Source organism: Amblyraja radiata, chromosome 1 (genome assembly GCF_010909765.2).
Source record: "Amblyraja radiata isolate CabotCenter1 chromosome 1, sAmbRad1.1.pri, whole genome shotgun sequence".
In the NCBI taxonomy this organism is placed as follows: domain Eukaryota; kingdom Metazoa; phylum Chordata; class Chondrichthyes; order Rajiformes; family Rajidae; genus Amblyraja; species Amblyraja radiata.
Genome location: NC_045956.1, coordinates 92,480,371 through 92,498,178, shown reverse-complemented (window position 1 = coordinate 92,498,178; position 17,808 = coordinate 92,480,371). Strand labels below are relative to the sequence as shown.

At 45.0% G+C, this 17,808-nt stretch overlaps 1 long non-coding RNA gene across 1 annotated transcript; it reads left to right on the top strand.

Annotated features, from left to right (window-relative positions):
- Positions 1-871: 871 nt before the first annotated feature.
- On the top strand, positions 872-17,289 carry LOC116973339. The gene is made up of 3 exons (XR_004412045.1): positions 872-905; positions 15,755-15,764; positions 17,280-17,289. It is a non-coding gene; the product is annotated as an uncharacterized LOC116973339 (long non-coding RNA).
- The last annotated feature ends 519 nt before the right edge of the window (positions 17,290-17,808 follow it).

Here is a 17,808-nt window from a genome sequence, read left to right as displayed (position 1 = left end):
TCCATATACCCTATTGTTGAAATGGCCTTTAGGTTTTTTTAATGTAATGTATTCGTGTAATGGACAAATATGGATTTCACACCTTGATCTATTGAGAGATACTTATGGAATTTATACATAAAATAGTTCTGGAGGAATTAATAAACTAAAAGGCAGCACATCTCTTGAATCTAAAGGCCTATATTCCAATATTATTTCACAGGCATATAGAAGTGTCCTGACCCAAAATGTCGCTCATCCATGTCATCCAGAGATGATGCCTGACCCATTGAGTTTTGCCATCTCTTGGTGACTTAAATATTACAATATACTGGTATTATTTCTCAAAAACTCACTTGGTTTTTTGACTGACTTCCTGTGATTGAAATAATAAAGACAATTGCACTATACAGGTGAAGAGGGAGAGAAAAAAGAGAAAATTGAAAACTAAACACTTACGCTCAGTCCGTCTAGGTCTGTGGGATCTCCCTGTGACCAAACATGTCAACTTCCCTTCCCATTCCCACACTGACCTTTCCCAGAGTGAGGCCACACACTGAGTTACTCCAGCACGTTGTGCCCATTTTTGAATAGCTTCAAATCCAGTAATACAGAAAATACAAGAATCTGTCATTTGAAATGTGAAAATCAGAAAACTAACTGGGCTGGGCAAGGGGACTGATGCAACACACACCCTTCTTCAGTTCCTGTTTCATTTGGAAACTTACTGAAAGAAAATCACAGAAAAAATGACTCCTGGGGTAGATCAGTTTTCTTTATCTTTTATATCCTTTTTTTAGGAAAATTATGAACATGCAGTTTTCTCCCACATCCCAAAGACGTGCAGGTTTGGAGATTTATTGACCTCTGCTAAATTGTCTCGAGTGTGTAGGGACTGGATGCGAAAGTAAGATAACATGTAACTAGTGTCAATCGATGATACTGTAAATCGTCAATATGGATTCAGTGGGCTGAAGGGCCTGCTTCCATGCTATAATCACCAAACTAAACTAAAAAAAAATTGAACGGAATGTCAAGCATGTGAGACAAGTGTTTTTCTCCTATTCCATTGATCTGATATACTTATGAAGCCTGGTGGAACCAGATCTAGCACCAATTGCAGATCTGTTCACTCTCCTTATTATGACATTGTTCAATTTGGTTCGAAATGATTATTAATTGAAAATAAATCTCTGAAATTTTACCACAGAAACAAAAGATGATTCTCGTTCCAGATCAGGAATTCAGCACATAGATTTCAGTCAATGGAAAGGTGCAGAGACATTGCCTGGAGAGAGATACTGGACTAAAAATTCAGCTTCACCAATCCCTGTGAGCGTTGGGAAGGTACAGTGTAAATTATGATGCTCCGCATATATCCTTCAAGAACTTGATCACCTCTTGAATAAGTCTTTGATATGTTTGATGGGAGTGACCAGATGTTAATTAAATGAAATTAAGGTGTTTTTGCGTTGGATGTTCCAACAGGTCTTGAGGGCAAGGAAACGGCTCCATGGGCACCTGAGTACAATGGTCCAACAGAAATCCCACGTGTAAAGAAAAGGTGGTTGGTAGAAAGACCCCAGAAGGTTCAGAAATTTGCTAACGATCACGATCATCGTAACAGGTAAAATGGACAAGGGAGAGCCAGTGGATGTAGTGTACCTGAACTTTCAGAAAGCCTTTGATAAGGTCCCACACAGGATATTAGTGGGAAAATTTAGAGCACATGTTATTGGGGGTAGGGTATTGACATGGATAGATAATTGGTTGGCAGACAGGAAACAAAGAGTAGGGATTAATACATCCCTTTCAGAATGGCAGGCGGCAACTAGTGGGGTGTCGCAAGGCTCGGTGCTTGGACCACAGCTATTTACAATATTCATTAATGATTTAGATGAAGGAATTAAAAGTAATATTAGCAAATTTGCAGGTGACACAAAGCTGGGTAGCAGTGTGAACTGTGAATAGGATGTTATGAGAATGCAGGGTGACTTGGACAGTCGGGTGAATGGGAAGATGCATGGCAGATACAGTATAATGTGGATAAATGTGAGGTTATCCAGTTTGATGGCAAGAATGGGGAGGCAGATTATTATCTGAATGTTCAAGAAGGAACTGCAGATGCTGGAAAATCGAAGGTAGACAAAATTGCTGGAGAAACTCAGCGGGTGCGGCAGCATCTATGGAGCGAAGGAAATAGGTAACGTTTCGGGCCAAAACCCTCCTTCAGGCTGAAGAAGGGTTTCAGCCCAAACGAAGGCAGGAACGGGGTACTGATTGTGATGATTAGCCATAATCACATTGAATGGTGATGTTAACCCCATCATTCTTGGGATCATTCATGTAAACTTCCCGTAGACCCTCTCCACAGCCAGGGAGTGTGGGCGGCGCGACCGACGTCGCAGCGGCCTCTGCAGTCTGTCTGTGTATTTTTTATTTTTTTGTCCTGTTGAGGGTTTAGTTTGTAGTGGGTTTTTAAATGTGTATGTGTGGGGGGTGGGGGGTGGGTGGGGGAAACTTTTAAATCTCTTCCCTGCATGGAGACCCGACCTTTTCCCTGTCGGGTCTCCGTTGCCATTGGGGCCTAGCGCCGTGGAGCGGCCTCGAACCGGAGCGACCTGGGGGCTGAAGTCACGGAGCCTGTGGAGCTGGGGAGCTGCGGACTTACCGCTGTGGAGCTGTGGAGCTGTGGAGCTGTGGAGCTGTGGAGCTGTGGAGCAGTGGAGCTGTGGAGCTGTGGACCTACCGCTGTGGAGCTGTGGAGCTGGGGAGCTGCGGACTTACCGCTGTGGAGCTGTGGAGCTGTGGAGCTGTGGAGCTGTGGAGCTGTGGAGCTGTGGAGCTGTGGACCTACGGACCTACGGACCTACCTCCGTGGAGCTAGACAGCTTCGGAGCGTGGAGAGATGCGGCGGCGAGCTGCTGCGACCCGACTCAGGTGGATGGTGGCACCGGGAGCTCGCGGGTCCCCGGTGGGAGACTGCTTTGCGGGGCACCGACAACGGCGACTTCTCCCACCCGAATTGCGGGGTTGAGAGTGACCTGGAGCGGGGCCTTACAACGCCCGGCGCGGTTGTAAATTGCCGCGGACTTGCTAGCGCCCGCCGGGGGCTCCAACATCAAGACCCGGGGCAGGGCCCTACATCGCCCGGCGTGGCTTTGAGTGGCCGCGGACTTACTAGCGCCCGCCGGGGGCTTTGACCTCGACTTCGGGAGAGGAATGGAGAGCAGGGGAGAGACAAGTTTTGCCTTCCATCACAGTGAGGAGGACTCACTGTGATGGATGTTTATGTGAATTGAATTGTGTTGGTGTGTGTCTTGGTTCTTTTTTTGTATGGCTGCAGAAACCAAATTTCGTTTGAACTTCATGTGAGGTTCAAATGACAAATAAAATGTATTGTATTGTATTGTATTGTATTGTATTGTATCCTTCTTCAGAACTGCTGACAATACTCCAAATATGGTCTGACCAGCGCCTTGTAGAGCCTCAACATTGCATCCCGGTTTTTATATCCTGGTCCTCTCAAAATAATTGCTAGCATTGCATTTGCCTTCCTTACTACCAAATCGTCCTGCAAATTAACTTTTTGGGAATTCTGCATCAACACTCCCAAGTCCCTTTGCACCTCCAACAAGAGAAGAGAGGCAACAACCACTTTTTATTGGCCTAACTAGCATAACATGAGCACATGGTGCACAATTTGTATGCAAACTAAGAGGTGAAACCCAATCTTTTGATTTAAAAATTCCTGCATTGGTTATATAGCAGTTAAAGGAATCCCAGTGATTTGGAGATCAAAATCAGTTTCAAAAACAGCTCAGATATTCCATTTCTCGAGTCAGTTTGAATATAAATTCATGCAAAATCAAAAATATTTCAATGTTACATTGCTGCTTGCAGAGCAAGTACAGCAATTGTCTTTATCTGTATAGTAGCTTGTGCTTGCCTTCCAAGTATGTATTATAATAAGCAAACAAACATATGAATAACAATAACTTCTGAAGCACTTCCTTGAAGGCAAAAGGTTAGTAACTTAAGGGAAATAAAGTAAAGATAATGTCAATAAGCGTCTCTTATATTGGAACACAGCAACTTAATAATATTCCCCCATTCCCTGTTCTTATTACTGATTGCCTTAATTACATTTACCTTGGATTTGAATCCAGTGGTGATTAATCCCTACAGGTGTGGAAACTTCATGAGCAGCATTTAAACTGTCACTGGTTTATAGATGCTTTACCTTGGACAAATATTAGCAGCTGGTATTAACAAAGAGCAAATGCAAGCGGCAGTCAATTGCAAACATGTGCAAATCAGACTTAATTTTCCAAAATGTAAAATAGAAGCAGCATTTGAATTTCACCTTTAAAATTAAATAGAATATTTTTGCAAGGATGAATAAGAAAGGGAATTAATATCAGGCAGGATAATTATATATTTTTTGTCAATTGAGGGTTTCTAATTTTTTGGTTAATATTTTATCCTATTTCTTACTATGCTAAACACTTCCAATAATATTGATTGTGTTTTCTTCTATAATAAATGAAATGGGACCAGAATGTCCTTGTCAATCATTTGTGCTGGATTCCTTTATTTGGCAAATTTTTATATATTTTAAACCACCACAGCAGCAATTGACAACTTGCTAAGTTAGTTTTATTAATGCATTAGGTTTAGCTCAACATTGGGAGAGTCAAGGATGCCAATATCAATAGTCAAGAAAGTCAAGAGAGTTTTATTGTCATATGTCCTGAAAAGCAGCTCAACGGTTATGTAAATGTGGTACTCTGTAAAGCCCATAATAAACGACAACATTACCTAACTTTATGTATTACTACTGGGCAGTGTATATTAAGAACATAATGTACTGGTTGGATAGTTCCACTCAGCAGTTGGAGTGGATAAGAATGGAGAAAGAGGAGTGCTATCCGCACGATATAGGAACGATCCTGCTCTCACCGATAAAATTGAATAGTATAATATATAAGAAGAACCCAATTATTCACAATACAATAAGAATTTGGAAACAAATAAAAGTATCCTTGAAATTAAATAATCTATCAGTACTAACCCCACTATTGAACAACCCCGCATTCAAACCATCTCTCATCGACAAAACATATCAACAATGGGATAGACTGGGGATTAGGAAAGTAGGGGATATGTATGAATTGGGCAAACTGTTATCATTTCAACATTTTAAATTTAAATTTAAACTGAAGGATAATCAATATTTTAAATATATACAGATATGTGACTTTATGAAGAAATATACGCATAGATTTCAAACTATATTTTTAGACCCTTTAGAAGAAGTAATGAATATTAAGGCTGATTCACAAAAACTAATATCATACTTTTATAATAATATATTAAATAGAGAATTACCCTCAACAGAAGCACTAAGAGAAGATTGGGAACATGAGCTAATAATAAAGATCTCGAAGGATAGATGGGAAAAGTATCTGATGAACACACATAATTGTTCTATTAATGCAAGACATAATTTAATTCAATTCAAATTATTACTTAGACTATATTATTCAAAAACGAGGTTGAATACATTTTACCCAAACGACTCTCCCAGATGCGATAAATGTTTGTTTCAAAACGCTAATATAACACATTCATTTGTAGGATGTATAAAGTTGATTACATTTTGGAGCGATATATTTGATATATTTACAAAGCTTTTCAAGTCCAGAATAGAACCTAAAACGGAATGGATTATATTTGGAATAATAGTAGAAGATATCAATTTAAATAAAGACCAAAACGTTTTTTTTTAATTATGGGTTAATAATTGGAAAGAAATTGATACTTAAATTTTGGAAAAATACAACCATACCAACTGTTAAAATGTGGATTAGGAATATGATGGACATAGCATGCCTTGAGGAAATGAGACTCCGACTAATAGATAAATATGACCAATTCTTAAGGAGTTGGTCTCCTTTCATCGACTTTTTGGAATCATGTGATGCAGCGGTACTGTAAAGATTGCTGATCTCAGTTCATGCCGTGGATAGATCTACATCTCCGAATAAAGATTTGAAAATTTCTCTTTTAAGGGGCCTTCTCTCCTATTTCTACTTTCAACTTTTTCTTTTTTTATATATACACACTTCACGTTTTTCTATTCTCTACCATCTATTTTTCCTCTTTTTCCCCTTTCTATTGTTTTCTTTTCCTTGTCTTGCTTACTTCCTTCTCAAAACATAAAACTAGAGGTTGTACATAGAATGGATTACGGTATGACATAGTTGGCACCTAAAATTAGGTTCCACTGTACTGTTTTGTACTGTATTAACTTCTAATAAAATAAACAAAACAAATAAAAAAACGACAACAAAAAAGTTCAGTAGTTTTATAAAAAATCTGACAAATTAGTAGATATTAATAGTGAAAAAATAATGTCCCCATCTATATAGTTCAGAGCCTGTTTGGAGGTTGTCGTGTTTAATGGTCTGATGGTTCTAGGAAAGAAGCTGCTCCTGAACCTGAATGTTACAGTTCTCTGTCTACTCCTGTACCTTATCTCGATGACAGGACTGAAATTAGAGCATGGCCAGGGTGGTGTGAATCTCTGTTGATGCAGCGCCTCCTGTAGATTCTTTTGATGGTGGGGAGGTCAGTACCCGTGATGGAATGGGCAGTGTTCACCAGTACCCTATGACTTAACAATTTAACAATAATTTCTATTTTCATACCATCAACAGTGAACGCAAACATCCCAGGGTATTATTTCATTTGGCAATGTCAGAGGATATATAAGGCCTTAGTGTACTTGCCTTAGGTCACACCTTGTAATCCTTTCCACAATACGGACCCTTGTGATCCCCACAACCTCTCTAAAGGGTTGGCATTCCCACAGGTCGAATAGTTTTTGATTTGCTGCTAGAGTCATGCGTGAAGCAACAAATGGCCCCCCAAGATCTATGGCCTTGCTCACCAAAGGCTCTCTGGGTCACTAAAACAATTTAAAATCAGAATCACACTTTATTTGCCAAGTATGTTTTGCAACATACGAGGAATTTCATTGGCCAGGTCAGTCATACAATGTAAAGTAACAGATCACTCAAAAACACATTTTAACATGAACTTCCACCACAGTGACTCCTACACATTCCTCACTGTGATGGAAGGCGAAATAAAATTTGACCTTCCTTAGTTCTTCCTCGGTCGTGGGCCTCGAGCCCCCGTTGATGGGACGATCTTGACTCCCGTAGCCGGCAGCGTTCGGGCCCTCCACGTCGAGACGATCTGCTCCCTAATTGGGGTGATGTCAGCACCCCTGTGCCGGGCAATCGAACCTCGCGTCGGGGCTGGTCGAGCCTTTCGCGACGTTAGAGCTCCCGACTAGCGTCACCCGAGACTGTGATCCCTTGTTGGTAAGTCCATGGTGGTCGCGGCGGGAGCGATCACAGGCAAGGGATCTGCGCCGATGTTAAGTCCATGCCCCACGGTGGGGCTCACGACAGTCTGAGGAGGCTTCCATCTTCATCGATATTAGGCCGCAGAGCCCGGAGAATGTGATCCGAAAATTGATCATATCCCCGGGAACGTAAGGACTTGAAAAAAAGTTTCCCCCGATACCCCCTCCCCCCCGCACTTCCCCCCACATAAAACATACCAAAGAACATTAAAACAAAACTTTAAAAAAATGAAAAATAACAAAAAGAAAGAAAAAACAAACAGACTGCTGGCAGGGCTGCCATCTCCCCGGCGCCCCTGGTGGTATCAATGTAAGTAATTTAAAAAATACCTTGAAGACCTTGAAGAATGTGCACTGGCGGTTTACCAGAATGTTGCCTGGATTAGAGGATTTCAACTATAGGGCGAGGTTGGATAGACTTGGATTGTTTTCTCTGGAACGTCAGAGGTTAAGGTGAGAGTTGATAGAAACCTTTTTTCCCAGGGGTGGAATAGTCCAACACTAGAGGGCATAGATATAAGGTGAGCAGAGAAAAGTTCAATAGAGATATGTGGGGCAAATTTTTGGTGGGGCCTGGAACGCACTGTGGTGGAGGAACATATGATCGTGGCATTCAAGAGGCTTTTAGATAGGCACATGGATGAGCAGGAAATAGAGAGACATGGATCTGCGGACTCCGGTGGGGCCGATTTGGAAATCCAAGCCGCTGAGGTTGGCCTCCCGTTCCGACGTCGGAGTTCCAACATCACGGCGAGGGGGCCTGAGCGGCGGGCTGCCCGTATCGGCGACTGCGGAGGGCTCTGGAGGCCCTGACCACGAGTGAACATCAGAGGAAGATGACTGACTTTGGTGCCTTCCCTCACATTGGGAAACTTTTGATTCTGCTGTGTGGGGATGTTTTATGTTGAACTCTATCGTGTGTTGTGTTCTTTATTTTTATTGTATGGCTGTATGGTGATCACATTTCACTGTGCCATCTGGTACATGTGACAAATAAATGTATCTTTATCTTGATCTTGATCATATACAGTTATATGATGTCAATTTAACGGCATCATGCCAAGTTAATACAGGAATTGTTCCTGTGTTGTACTGCTCTATGTTCTATAATAAGGTTAAGATACATTCAGATTTGATTGATTAGAGGGGGAGGAGGAGAGAGGGAGAGAGGGAGAGAAAGAGGGGGAGAGAGAGAGGGAGAGAGAGGGAGACAGAGGAAGAAAGAGGGAGATGGAGAGGGAGGAAGAGAGAGGGAGAGGGAGAGGAGGGAGAGGGGGGGAGAGGGGGAGAGAGGGGGAGAGAGGGGGAGAGGGGGAGAGGGGGAGAGAGGGAGAGGGGGAGGGAGAGAGGGAGAGAGGGCGAGAGGGCGAGAGGGAGGGGGAGGGGGGGGGAGAGAGGGGGAGAGAGAGGGAGAGGGAGAGGGGGAGGGGGAGGGGGAGGGAGAGGGAGAGGGAGAGGGAGAGGGAGAGGGAGAGGGAGAGGGAGAGGGAGAGGGAGAGGGAGAGGGAGAGGGAGAGGGAGAGGGAGAGGGAGAGGGAGAGGGAGAGGGAGAGGGAGAGGGAGAGGGAGAGGGAGAGGGAGAGGGAGAGGGAGAGGGAGAGGGAGAGGGAGAGAGAGAGAAAGAGCAAATACATGGGAGAGATTTGAAAGTAAAGAGATTATAAAACCCACACATGGACAGAAAAGGAACCAGTAAATGAGAGGACACATTGAGGTAGTGGATGAATGGGTTGTGACAAGAATTAAGATAAGGACAGAATCTTAAAGGACTTTTCTGATGGTGCAAGGTCTGGTCCGGAATAGCCAACATAACCATGTCTGAAGCCTCAGCAGTACACAGGCTGAGGCAGGGGGGGTATCAGACAATCTCTAGTGTGAGTGATGGCACTGATATATGGTCCAATTGGTCCTTTGGGAACCAGAGTTAATGCTAGGAAGTAAACAACCTGGTTCAGGTAACTGCCAGTGAAAGGGATGAAATTATAAATGCAAAACTGAGATCAAGGAGGCGAGCTGGAATCAGTGCAAAGTAATTGAGCTGAAGCAATGACATTTAATTTCCAACTCAGGTTGCGCAGTTGAAATGATGCATGGCCACCTGATGCAGTGTTGTCTCCAGTTGATGAGTCAACATAGGGAGAGAATCTGCATCATTCAATGTTAACAAAGGATGTTCCACAGAGAGTTTGTGCATCTTCCAAGTTCTATGAGCACTCATGATTTAACTCTTTGATGCAAGCCAGTAGCCGTTTCAACAGGGCGCCTATGGCTCAAACTAATAAGGCACAGTTGGAACTTGCTGAGAAGAATACCAGATGGCATGTTGCATACCTACCATGAATGCCAGTCAAAAAGCAAGTGAAGAAATCCAAGTACAGTTTGACTACAGTGCTGGTAAATGTTACCTTTAGAGTCAGCATGGTTGTAATGGGCTGAAGAGCCATGTTCTATATTGTACCACTCTGTGAATCTGTGACACTAATTTGGTGACTACATTTAATCCTGTGCTCTACGTCTTGCCCCCTTATTCTATTTCACTATATTGTAGCGGAACCAAACGTGGTGAATAAAGGTGAGACGTCAGGTGGGTTCAAAGAGTCGTTTATTCAGTGGTGACACGTTAGGTTGGTGCACTAACTATAATACGTTGTTGCTGTAGCTGAGTGAGGTTGTTCTCTCGGGCTCAGCTACCTGTTGACTCTTCTAGGTCTCGAGGTGAGAGACCTTAAGTACCAGGACACTCCCTCTAGCCCATGAAGTCACGTGCCCGCCCTCGTATCTCCTGGCCCGTGTTTAGGCTGACGCCACAATATGTTCTTTATCTCATCGTTCGCTAAACATACTGCAGAGCCTAGCTGTCACTTTCTAGGCAATTCATCAGTTCTCCATTTATCAGTCCACCACTCACTTTCAGCCTTACCCCCGTGCCTTTTAGTGAATCTGTCTCACCTACTCTGGATGCACACCATCCATCAAATAAAAATCTGCCGGGCTGTAAGTCATAAACAAGAGGCAGCTTCGGCAAGTTCTGGCAAATCTGGGCAGAGGAAACCAACATTAGCAGGCAGTTGGAATTGGGAATTGTGAGCATTTCTGACCATGAAAAAAGGGCTGAAAATATGGTCTTCAAGCACATTCCAACTGTGTATCTGCTGGCTATCTTTGGGTGGGAATCTGTCTGTGGCATTAAGCAGGACAATGGATCCCTGAACTACAACTCATCATCAATCTCCACCGTCAAGAATAGCAGAAAGGAATGAATGATATACCATCAGAAAGAAGGTATAGGACACTGTGGCACAGTGGTGAAGTGGTTGCTGCCTTACAGTGCCAGACATCTGGGTTTAATCCTGACAAAGGCGAATGTAAATATGGAGTTTGGACGCTCTCCCTGTCATCACATGGGTTTTCTCCGGATGCTCTGGTTTCCCCCAACACTACAAAGACGTAGAAGTTTGTAGGTTAATTGGCTTTGTTAAACTTGTAAATTGTCCTTAGTGTTTAGGATAGTGTTAGTGTACAGGATGATCGCTGGTAGGCACAGTCTTGGTGGGCTGAAGGGACTGTTTCCATGTTGTATCTCTAATCTAAACTAAATTAAACTAAAACTGTAACATACAGATTCAGGAACAGCTTCTTCCCAACAACTATCAGATTATTGAACACTACAAACTCCATCTAAACTACAAACTAACTGGGTTGCAACTTGGGCTTTGTTTTGTTTTTTTCTTGCACTATATTGTTTTTTTTTGTTTGTTGATTACATTATCTATTGAGTACTGTGTTTAGAAATCCATGAAGCTGATACTGCCAGTAGGAACTGCGATAGATCTCCTCAATGGTAGGGAGGTCTGAGCCGATGATGGACAGGGCAGTGTTTACAACTTTTTGTAGTCTTTTCCACTCAAGTTGACGAACCAAGCCATGATGCAACCGGTCAGCATGCTCTCTACTGTGCACCTGAATGGCAGTAGCTCTACAACTATGCCACCGTGACATTCATTAGTAACCACTATGTAGGACTGAGTTTTTCTCTCTTGCTGTGACACTATGTGCTCTGTTTTCGTTCTCTCTTTGTTTCCCCTGTGTTTGCTCATACGTGGAAATATTTGCCTGGATATGGCCCAAAAAATGTTTGTTCCCTATCTCAGTGAACGTGACAATAATAAACCAACACCAATAGTGAAAAACAGTCATACATCATTAAAAAGTTTCAATGGTTATTTCAGTGTGAATATTGTGTAAATAGTTGAAGTTTCCATCAGCTCAATGCTTTCCATGTTGGAGAAGTTGCCATAGTCCAGTCCCTGGATGATCGGTTCAGCTGTGTATCCACATTTATCTGGTCATGTGCATACTCCAGAATTTGCTGTCTGATTTCCTTCATTATAATTGCTACATGCTGTTAGTTTCACCGTCACTCTCGTTGCATATTTCAGGCCAATAACTTTCCTTTGACAGCTCAGTGGGCTAAGCCTTGATATCACAGATGCAGAAAAGACTGTTGCTAGTGCGGTATTCATATCTCGCAGAGAAACACCGGCATGTGATTCACAGCTGCAAAGGGAAGTTTACAAGTGTTTAATAAGACTGTAATACACGAGCTCTTGAAACTTTACGTTGTTTATTTCTATTTATTTCAGCCACTACTGAAGCTACCAAATTGAAATTCTATCTCAGCAAAGTCTAGTTTTGGTCAAAGGAGAATTTGCACATATGGCTCATGGTGCACAATGCAACATAAGCAAAATAAAACCACCAGGTAAAGACTGAAACATAAACGATGATAGCAGCTGGGATATAATAAGATTTTTTTTTTACAAGAACCAAACGCCAAGAAAATTTGAGAACATTATTTTGAAGGAATTTTACAAAAGTACATTTCCAATTCAATATTAATCTATCAGCAATGCAAGTTATGTTGCCTATATTTTAAAAATATTATAAAATAAATAACATTTATGGTAACTTCATTGAGATGCAACAAAATCATAATAATCAGAGCAAATTAAGGAAAATGTAAAGAACCTACATGTTTTCTCCTGGAGTGGAGAGAGAGATGTGCAGGCAGCTGTCATTCAACTCCTATTAGGCTTAAGACAGGTCTGTGTAAGGCAAAAGTGTGTTTACCTACAGCGGATTTAAAGCCTGCGGTTAGATTTTGCCCATTAATGGTTTTTCTCGATCATGACAGATCTTTTGGAATTAATCAAGGTGATTTTGGATACCCGTGGATAACATATTCACCTGCTGGGACCTTAATTAATGCAGGTTTGCTGGTAGTTATAGTAGCATTTATTGTCCTTAAAAATGTTAAAAGTGGCCCTTTGCTATAAACTTTAATGACTGTTAAATTTAATATCCCCATTGTGAGTTTCCCTGGGCTAATGAATCTCACCAGTGAAACACAAAACTTGAGCAGAGTACTTAAGCTTATTATCATTTCATCTGAATAAAAGCTCACTTATTACAGCTGATGTCTCAGTTCCCTTTGGCAAACAATTGACTAAGAGTGCCTGTGTTGATGCAGCAATTTCAAAACTTCAGAGACTATTAATTTATTCAAGGTCACAATGCAAGGTAGGCTGGGGGCGTTTAACCACGGCAGTGCAGCTGGTTGAGCTACTGCCTCATAGCGCCTGACACCCGGGTACAATCCTGACCTCGGGTGCTGTCCGTGTGAAGTTTGCATGTTCTCGCTGTGACCATTTGGGTTTCAAATGGTTGGTCCGGTTATCCCCCACATCCCAAAGACATGCGAGCGTGTAGGTTAATTGACCTCTGAAAATTGCTCCTAATGCGTGAGCATAGATGCAAAAGTGGGTTGGCAAAGAACTAGTCTGAACAGGTGATCAGTGGTCTGTATGATGGGCCGAAGATTCAGTTTCCATGCTGTATCTTTGAAATAAACTAAACTTAATTAAGCAGAGAAATTCCATCACCATCCACACTTCCCCTGGTGTGACCATGACACACATAGCTGTTAGGTGTCCAGAATAGGTGATGTTCTCCTTCTTGCAAAATGTTGTACAATATTGTTAACGTTGAACGTGCTTGATCAGAGATAAGAGGAACGTGATGGACGAGATGGAGCAAGTCCTAAGCCATTCACATGGTTTGTTCCCCAGGATCTCGTAATGACCAGCTAATTCAGTAAGATTTGAATCATATGGGAAAACAGCTCAGATGAAACTGCTATAATCTTTTTGTATTGTATTGTATTCAATTTATTGTCATTATATCATAAGAGACAACAAAATGATTTTCCTTACAGTCAAGTACCATAAAAATAAATAATAAATAAATAAAACATATTTAAAAAAAGCACAAACATAGAAGTCCACGACACAACCTAACCCCACAGTGGCACCAAAGTTGAGGAAGTTACCATAGTCCAGCCAGCCTCCCTGCCGATCTTCCCGGATGTTCACCCGTGGTCGGGGCCTCCCGAGCACCCGCAGTCGCCACCATGGGCGGCCCGATGCTCAGGCCCTCATGCCGGGAACGATGGAAAACCGACGCCGAACCCCGACGGAGAACATCCTCAGCTGCCCGGACCTCCAGATCAGCCACCTCCCACCGGAGTCCGAGTCCACAGGCCGAGCCGGGCGGAGCTCCAAACGGCGATCCCCGGTAAGGCATCACCCGCCCCTCGATGTATCCAGCGCTGCGCCGCCGCTGCTGGAGCTCTGGTCGGTCCCGGCAGGAAAGGCCGTGCCAATCCAGTAGGTAGGCCGCTGGGGGGGGGGGGGGGGGAGAGGGGGGGAGGGCGAGGACGCGACTCGAATAATAGTCGCGTCCTCTCCAGGAAGTGACTGAAGTACGGTATCCCCCTTACCGTACCCTCTTCCCCCACATAAAGACATTTAAAAAAACCCACAGAAAACGCACTTCAACATAACAAAAAAAAAAAGATACTGAACTGAAAGCGGAGGCAGCTAGCACCAGCGCCAACGGATGTCCAATTGTCACTTCCACTTCCCCTTGGACATAATGGTTTTTCATAGCTTGAACTCATTGGGGAATCTCATCATTGGGTCTCTTTGCATATTGACAATTATCACCAAACAACTAAAAGTGAGTAATGATGAAAAATTGTGTCAGTAATAATCGTGGTATGTCCTTTTATTAAGAGAAAGAAACCCAAGAGTTTGCGACACCCATGTGCATACCCTCCATAATGAGATTTCTCTTAAACTTTCTGCTACTTCAATATGGTGTGTCCTTTTCCACCACTTCCCTGTGGTCAAAGATAATTGCTCATATAATGGCCTGTGTCAGCGATTATTAGGCATCAGATATATTCAGAGGTTCTGGAATAAGGGAAACTGCTAGTCAATTCAAAAAAAGCATCTGTCTCAAAGAAAAATTACATGTAACCCACTAGCAGTAATCAAAAGAGCCACCTATGTCTGTTTGAAATTGTAGGCTGCCCGTTAACCATGGGAGGCTATTTAAGAGATTTGCTTTGAAAATTGACAAGGCAATCCCTTTTATTGACACTGTATTATGCTACCTACTAAAACAATGTATTTTAATACAATATTTTATGACAATATATAAATGGTACCAGACCGTTGGGTCTGTTTCCCCAACGGCATTTGCGGGGGGGCGGGGGCTGCGGCATCACACTCACATTAACCACCCCCCAAACACACAGGTGGGGGGAGGGGGGGTGAGAAGAGGGGAGGGAGGGGAGAGGAGGAGGAGGAAACGGGACAGATTTGGGAGGGAAAGGAGAGCGGGGTAGGGGGTGAGAGAGGGAGATGGGGCGAGAGGAGGGGGAGATGTGGAGGGAGGGGAGGAGGGAGGGAGGGGGAGAGGGGTGGGGGGAGAGAGGGGAAAGAGTGGAGAGGGAGAGTGGAGGGGGAAGGGGGAGAGAAGTGGTAGAGTGGGGAGGGAGGAGGAGAGGGGTAGGAGGAGTGATGGAAGAGGGACAGAGGGGTAGCGCGAAGGGGGCGGGGGGAGAGAGGGAAGGGGGTGGGGTGGAGATGGAAGACGGGTGGTGGAGAGAGGGATGGGAGAGGGAGAGGGGTGAGGAGAGGGAGAGGGGGAGGAGAGAAGGAGGAGAGAAGTGGAGGAGTGGGGAGGGAGGGAGGGGTAGCGGGAGTGATGGAAGAGGGATGGGGGAGTGGTGGAAGAGGGACAGAGGGGTAGGGGAAGGGGTGGGGCAGAGAGAAAAAGGGAGGGGAAGAGAGAGGGGTGGGGGAGGGAGAGGGGTGGGGTAAGGGGAGAGAAGTGGCAGAGTGGGGAGGCAGGAGTAGGGGGAGTGGTGGAAGAGGGACAGAGGGGTAGGGGGAAGCGGGCGGGGGGAAAGAGGGAAGGGGTGGGATAGAGAGTGAAGGGGGTGGGGGAGAGAGGGATGGGTGGGAGAGGGAGAGGGGTGAGAAGAGAGGGAAACATAGAAACATAGAAATTAAGTGCAGGAGTAGGCCATTCGGCCCTTCGAGCCTGCACCACCATTCAATATGATCATGGCTGATAATCCAACTCAGTATCCTGTACCTGCCTTCTCTCCATACCCCCTGATCCCTTTAGCCACAAGGGCCACATCTAACGCCCTCTTAAATATAGCCAATGAACTGGCCTCAACTACCTTATGTGGCAGAGAATTCCAGAGATTCACCACTCTCTGTGTGAAAAATGTTCTCATCTCTGTCCTAAAGGATTTCCCCCTTATCTTTAAACTGTGACCCCTTGTTGTGGACTTCCCCAACATCTGGAACAATCTTCCTGCATCTAGCCTGTCCAACCCCTTAAGAATTTTGTACGTTTCTATAAGATCCGCCCTCAATCTTCTAAATACTAGCATGTGCAAGCCGAGTCTATCCAGTCTTTCTTCATATGAAAGTCCTGACATCCCAGGAATCAGTCTGGTGAACCTTCTCTGTACTCCCTCTATGGCAACAATGTCTTTGAGCATTGGGCATTGTGACATCACACGATGGAACGTTCACCAGGTGCTGGTGCTCCTGCAAAGGCATATGTAAATGAATCCATTCCGATTGGACATATGTGAACATTGGGCATTGTGACATCACACAATGGAACGTTCACCATGGGCTGGGGCTCCTGCAAAGGCATATGTAAATGAATCCATTCCGATTGGACATATGTGAACATTGGGCATTGTGACACCACAGGGTGGAACGTTCTCCAGGGGCTGGGGCTGGGGCTGCTTCTATGGGTGAGAAGCCAGGTTTTTTTTGAAATATTGGGGGGGGTGGGGGGGGGAGAAGGATTTGATTAAAAATGTGTACATAAACACGACGAAATGTAATCAGGAGTGGATACTCAGAAAGAAAAGTGAAATCTCTACCGAAATGGAAAAGATCTCGCCGATACTGCGTCTGGTTTCGGCGTAGCAAGGAATCAAAGGAAGCAAGGCGGCCGGCAGCCAGACGCCGGACGCCGGACGCCGGCAGGCACACAGTTTTATATATTAACTAGACCAAGTGCAGACCCGTTGGGTCTGTTTCCCCAACGGCGTTTGCGGGGGGGGGGGCGGGCTGCGGCATCACACTCACATTAACCACTCCCCAAACACACAGGTGGGGGGAGGGGGTGAGAAGAGGGGAGGGAGGGGAGCGGAGGAGGAGGAAACGGGACAGATTTGGGAGGGAAAGGAGAGCGAGGTAGGGGGTGAGAGACGGGGATGGGGAGAGAGATGTGGGGGAGGGGGGATGGGGAGGGAGGGGAGGAGGGAGGGAGGGGGAGAGGGGTGGGGGGAGAGAGGGGAAAGAGTGGGGAGTGAGAGTGGAGGGGAAGGGGGAGAGAAGTGGTAGAGTGGGGAGGGACGAGGCGAGGGATAGGGGGTGTGATGGAAGAGGGACAGAGGGATAGGGGGAAGGGGGTGGGGGAGTGAGGGAAGGGGGTGGGGTAGATATGGAAGGGGGTGGGGGAGAGAGGGATGGGAGAGGGAGAGGGGAGAGGAGAGGGAGAGGGGGAGAAGGGGGAGAGAAGTGGAAGAGTGGGGAGGGAGGGAGGGGTAGAGGGGTAGCGGGAGTGGTGGAAGAGGGACGGGCGAGTGGTGGAAGAGGGACAGAGGGGTAGTGGAAGGGGTGGGGGTGAGAGGGGAAGGGAGGGGAAGAGAGAGGGGTGGGAGAGGGAGAGGGGTGGCATAAGGGGAGAGAAGTGGTAGAGTGGGGAGGGAGGGGTAGGGGGACTGGTGGAAGAGAGTCAGAGGGGTAGAGGGAAGGGGGCGGGGGGAGAGAGGGAAGGGGGTGGGCGAGAGAGGGATGGGTGGGAGAGGGAGAGGGGTGAGAAGAGAGGGAAACATAGAAATTAAGTGCAGGAGTAGGCCATTTGGCCCTTCGAGCCTGCACAACCATTCAATATGATCATGGCTGATCATCCAACTCAGTATCCTGTACCTGCCTTCTCTCCATACC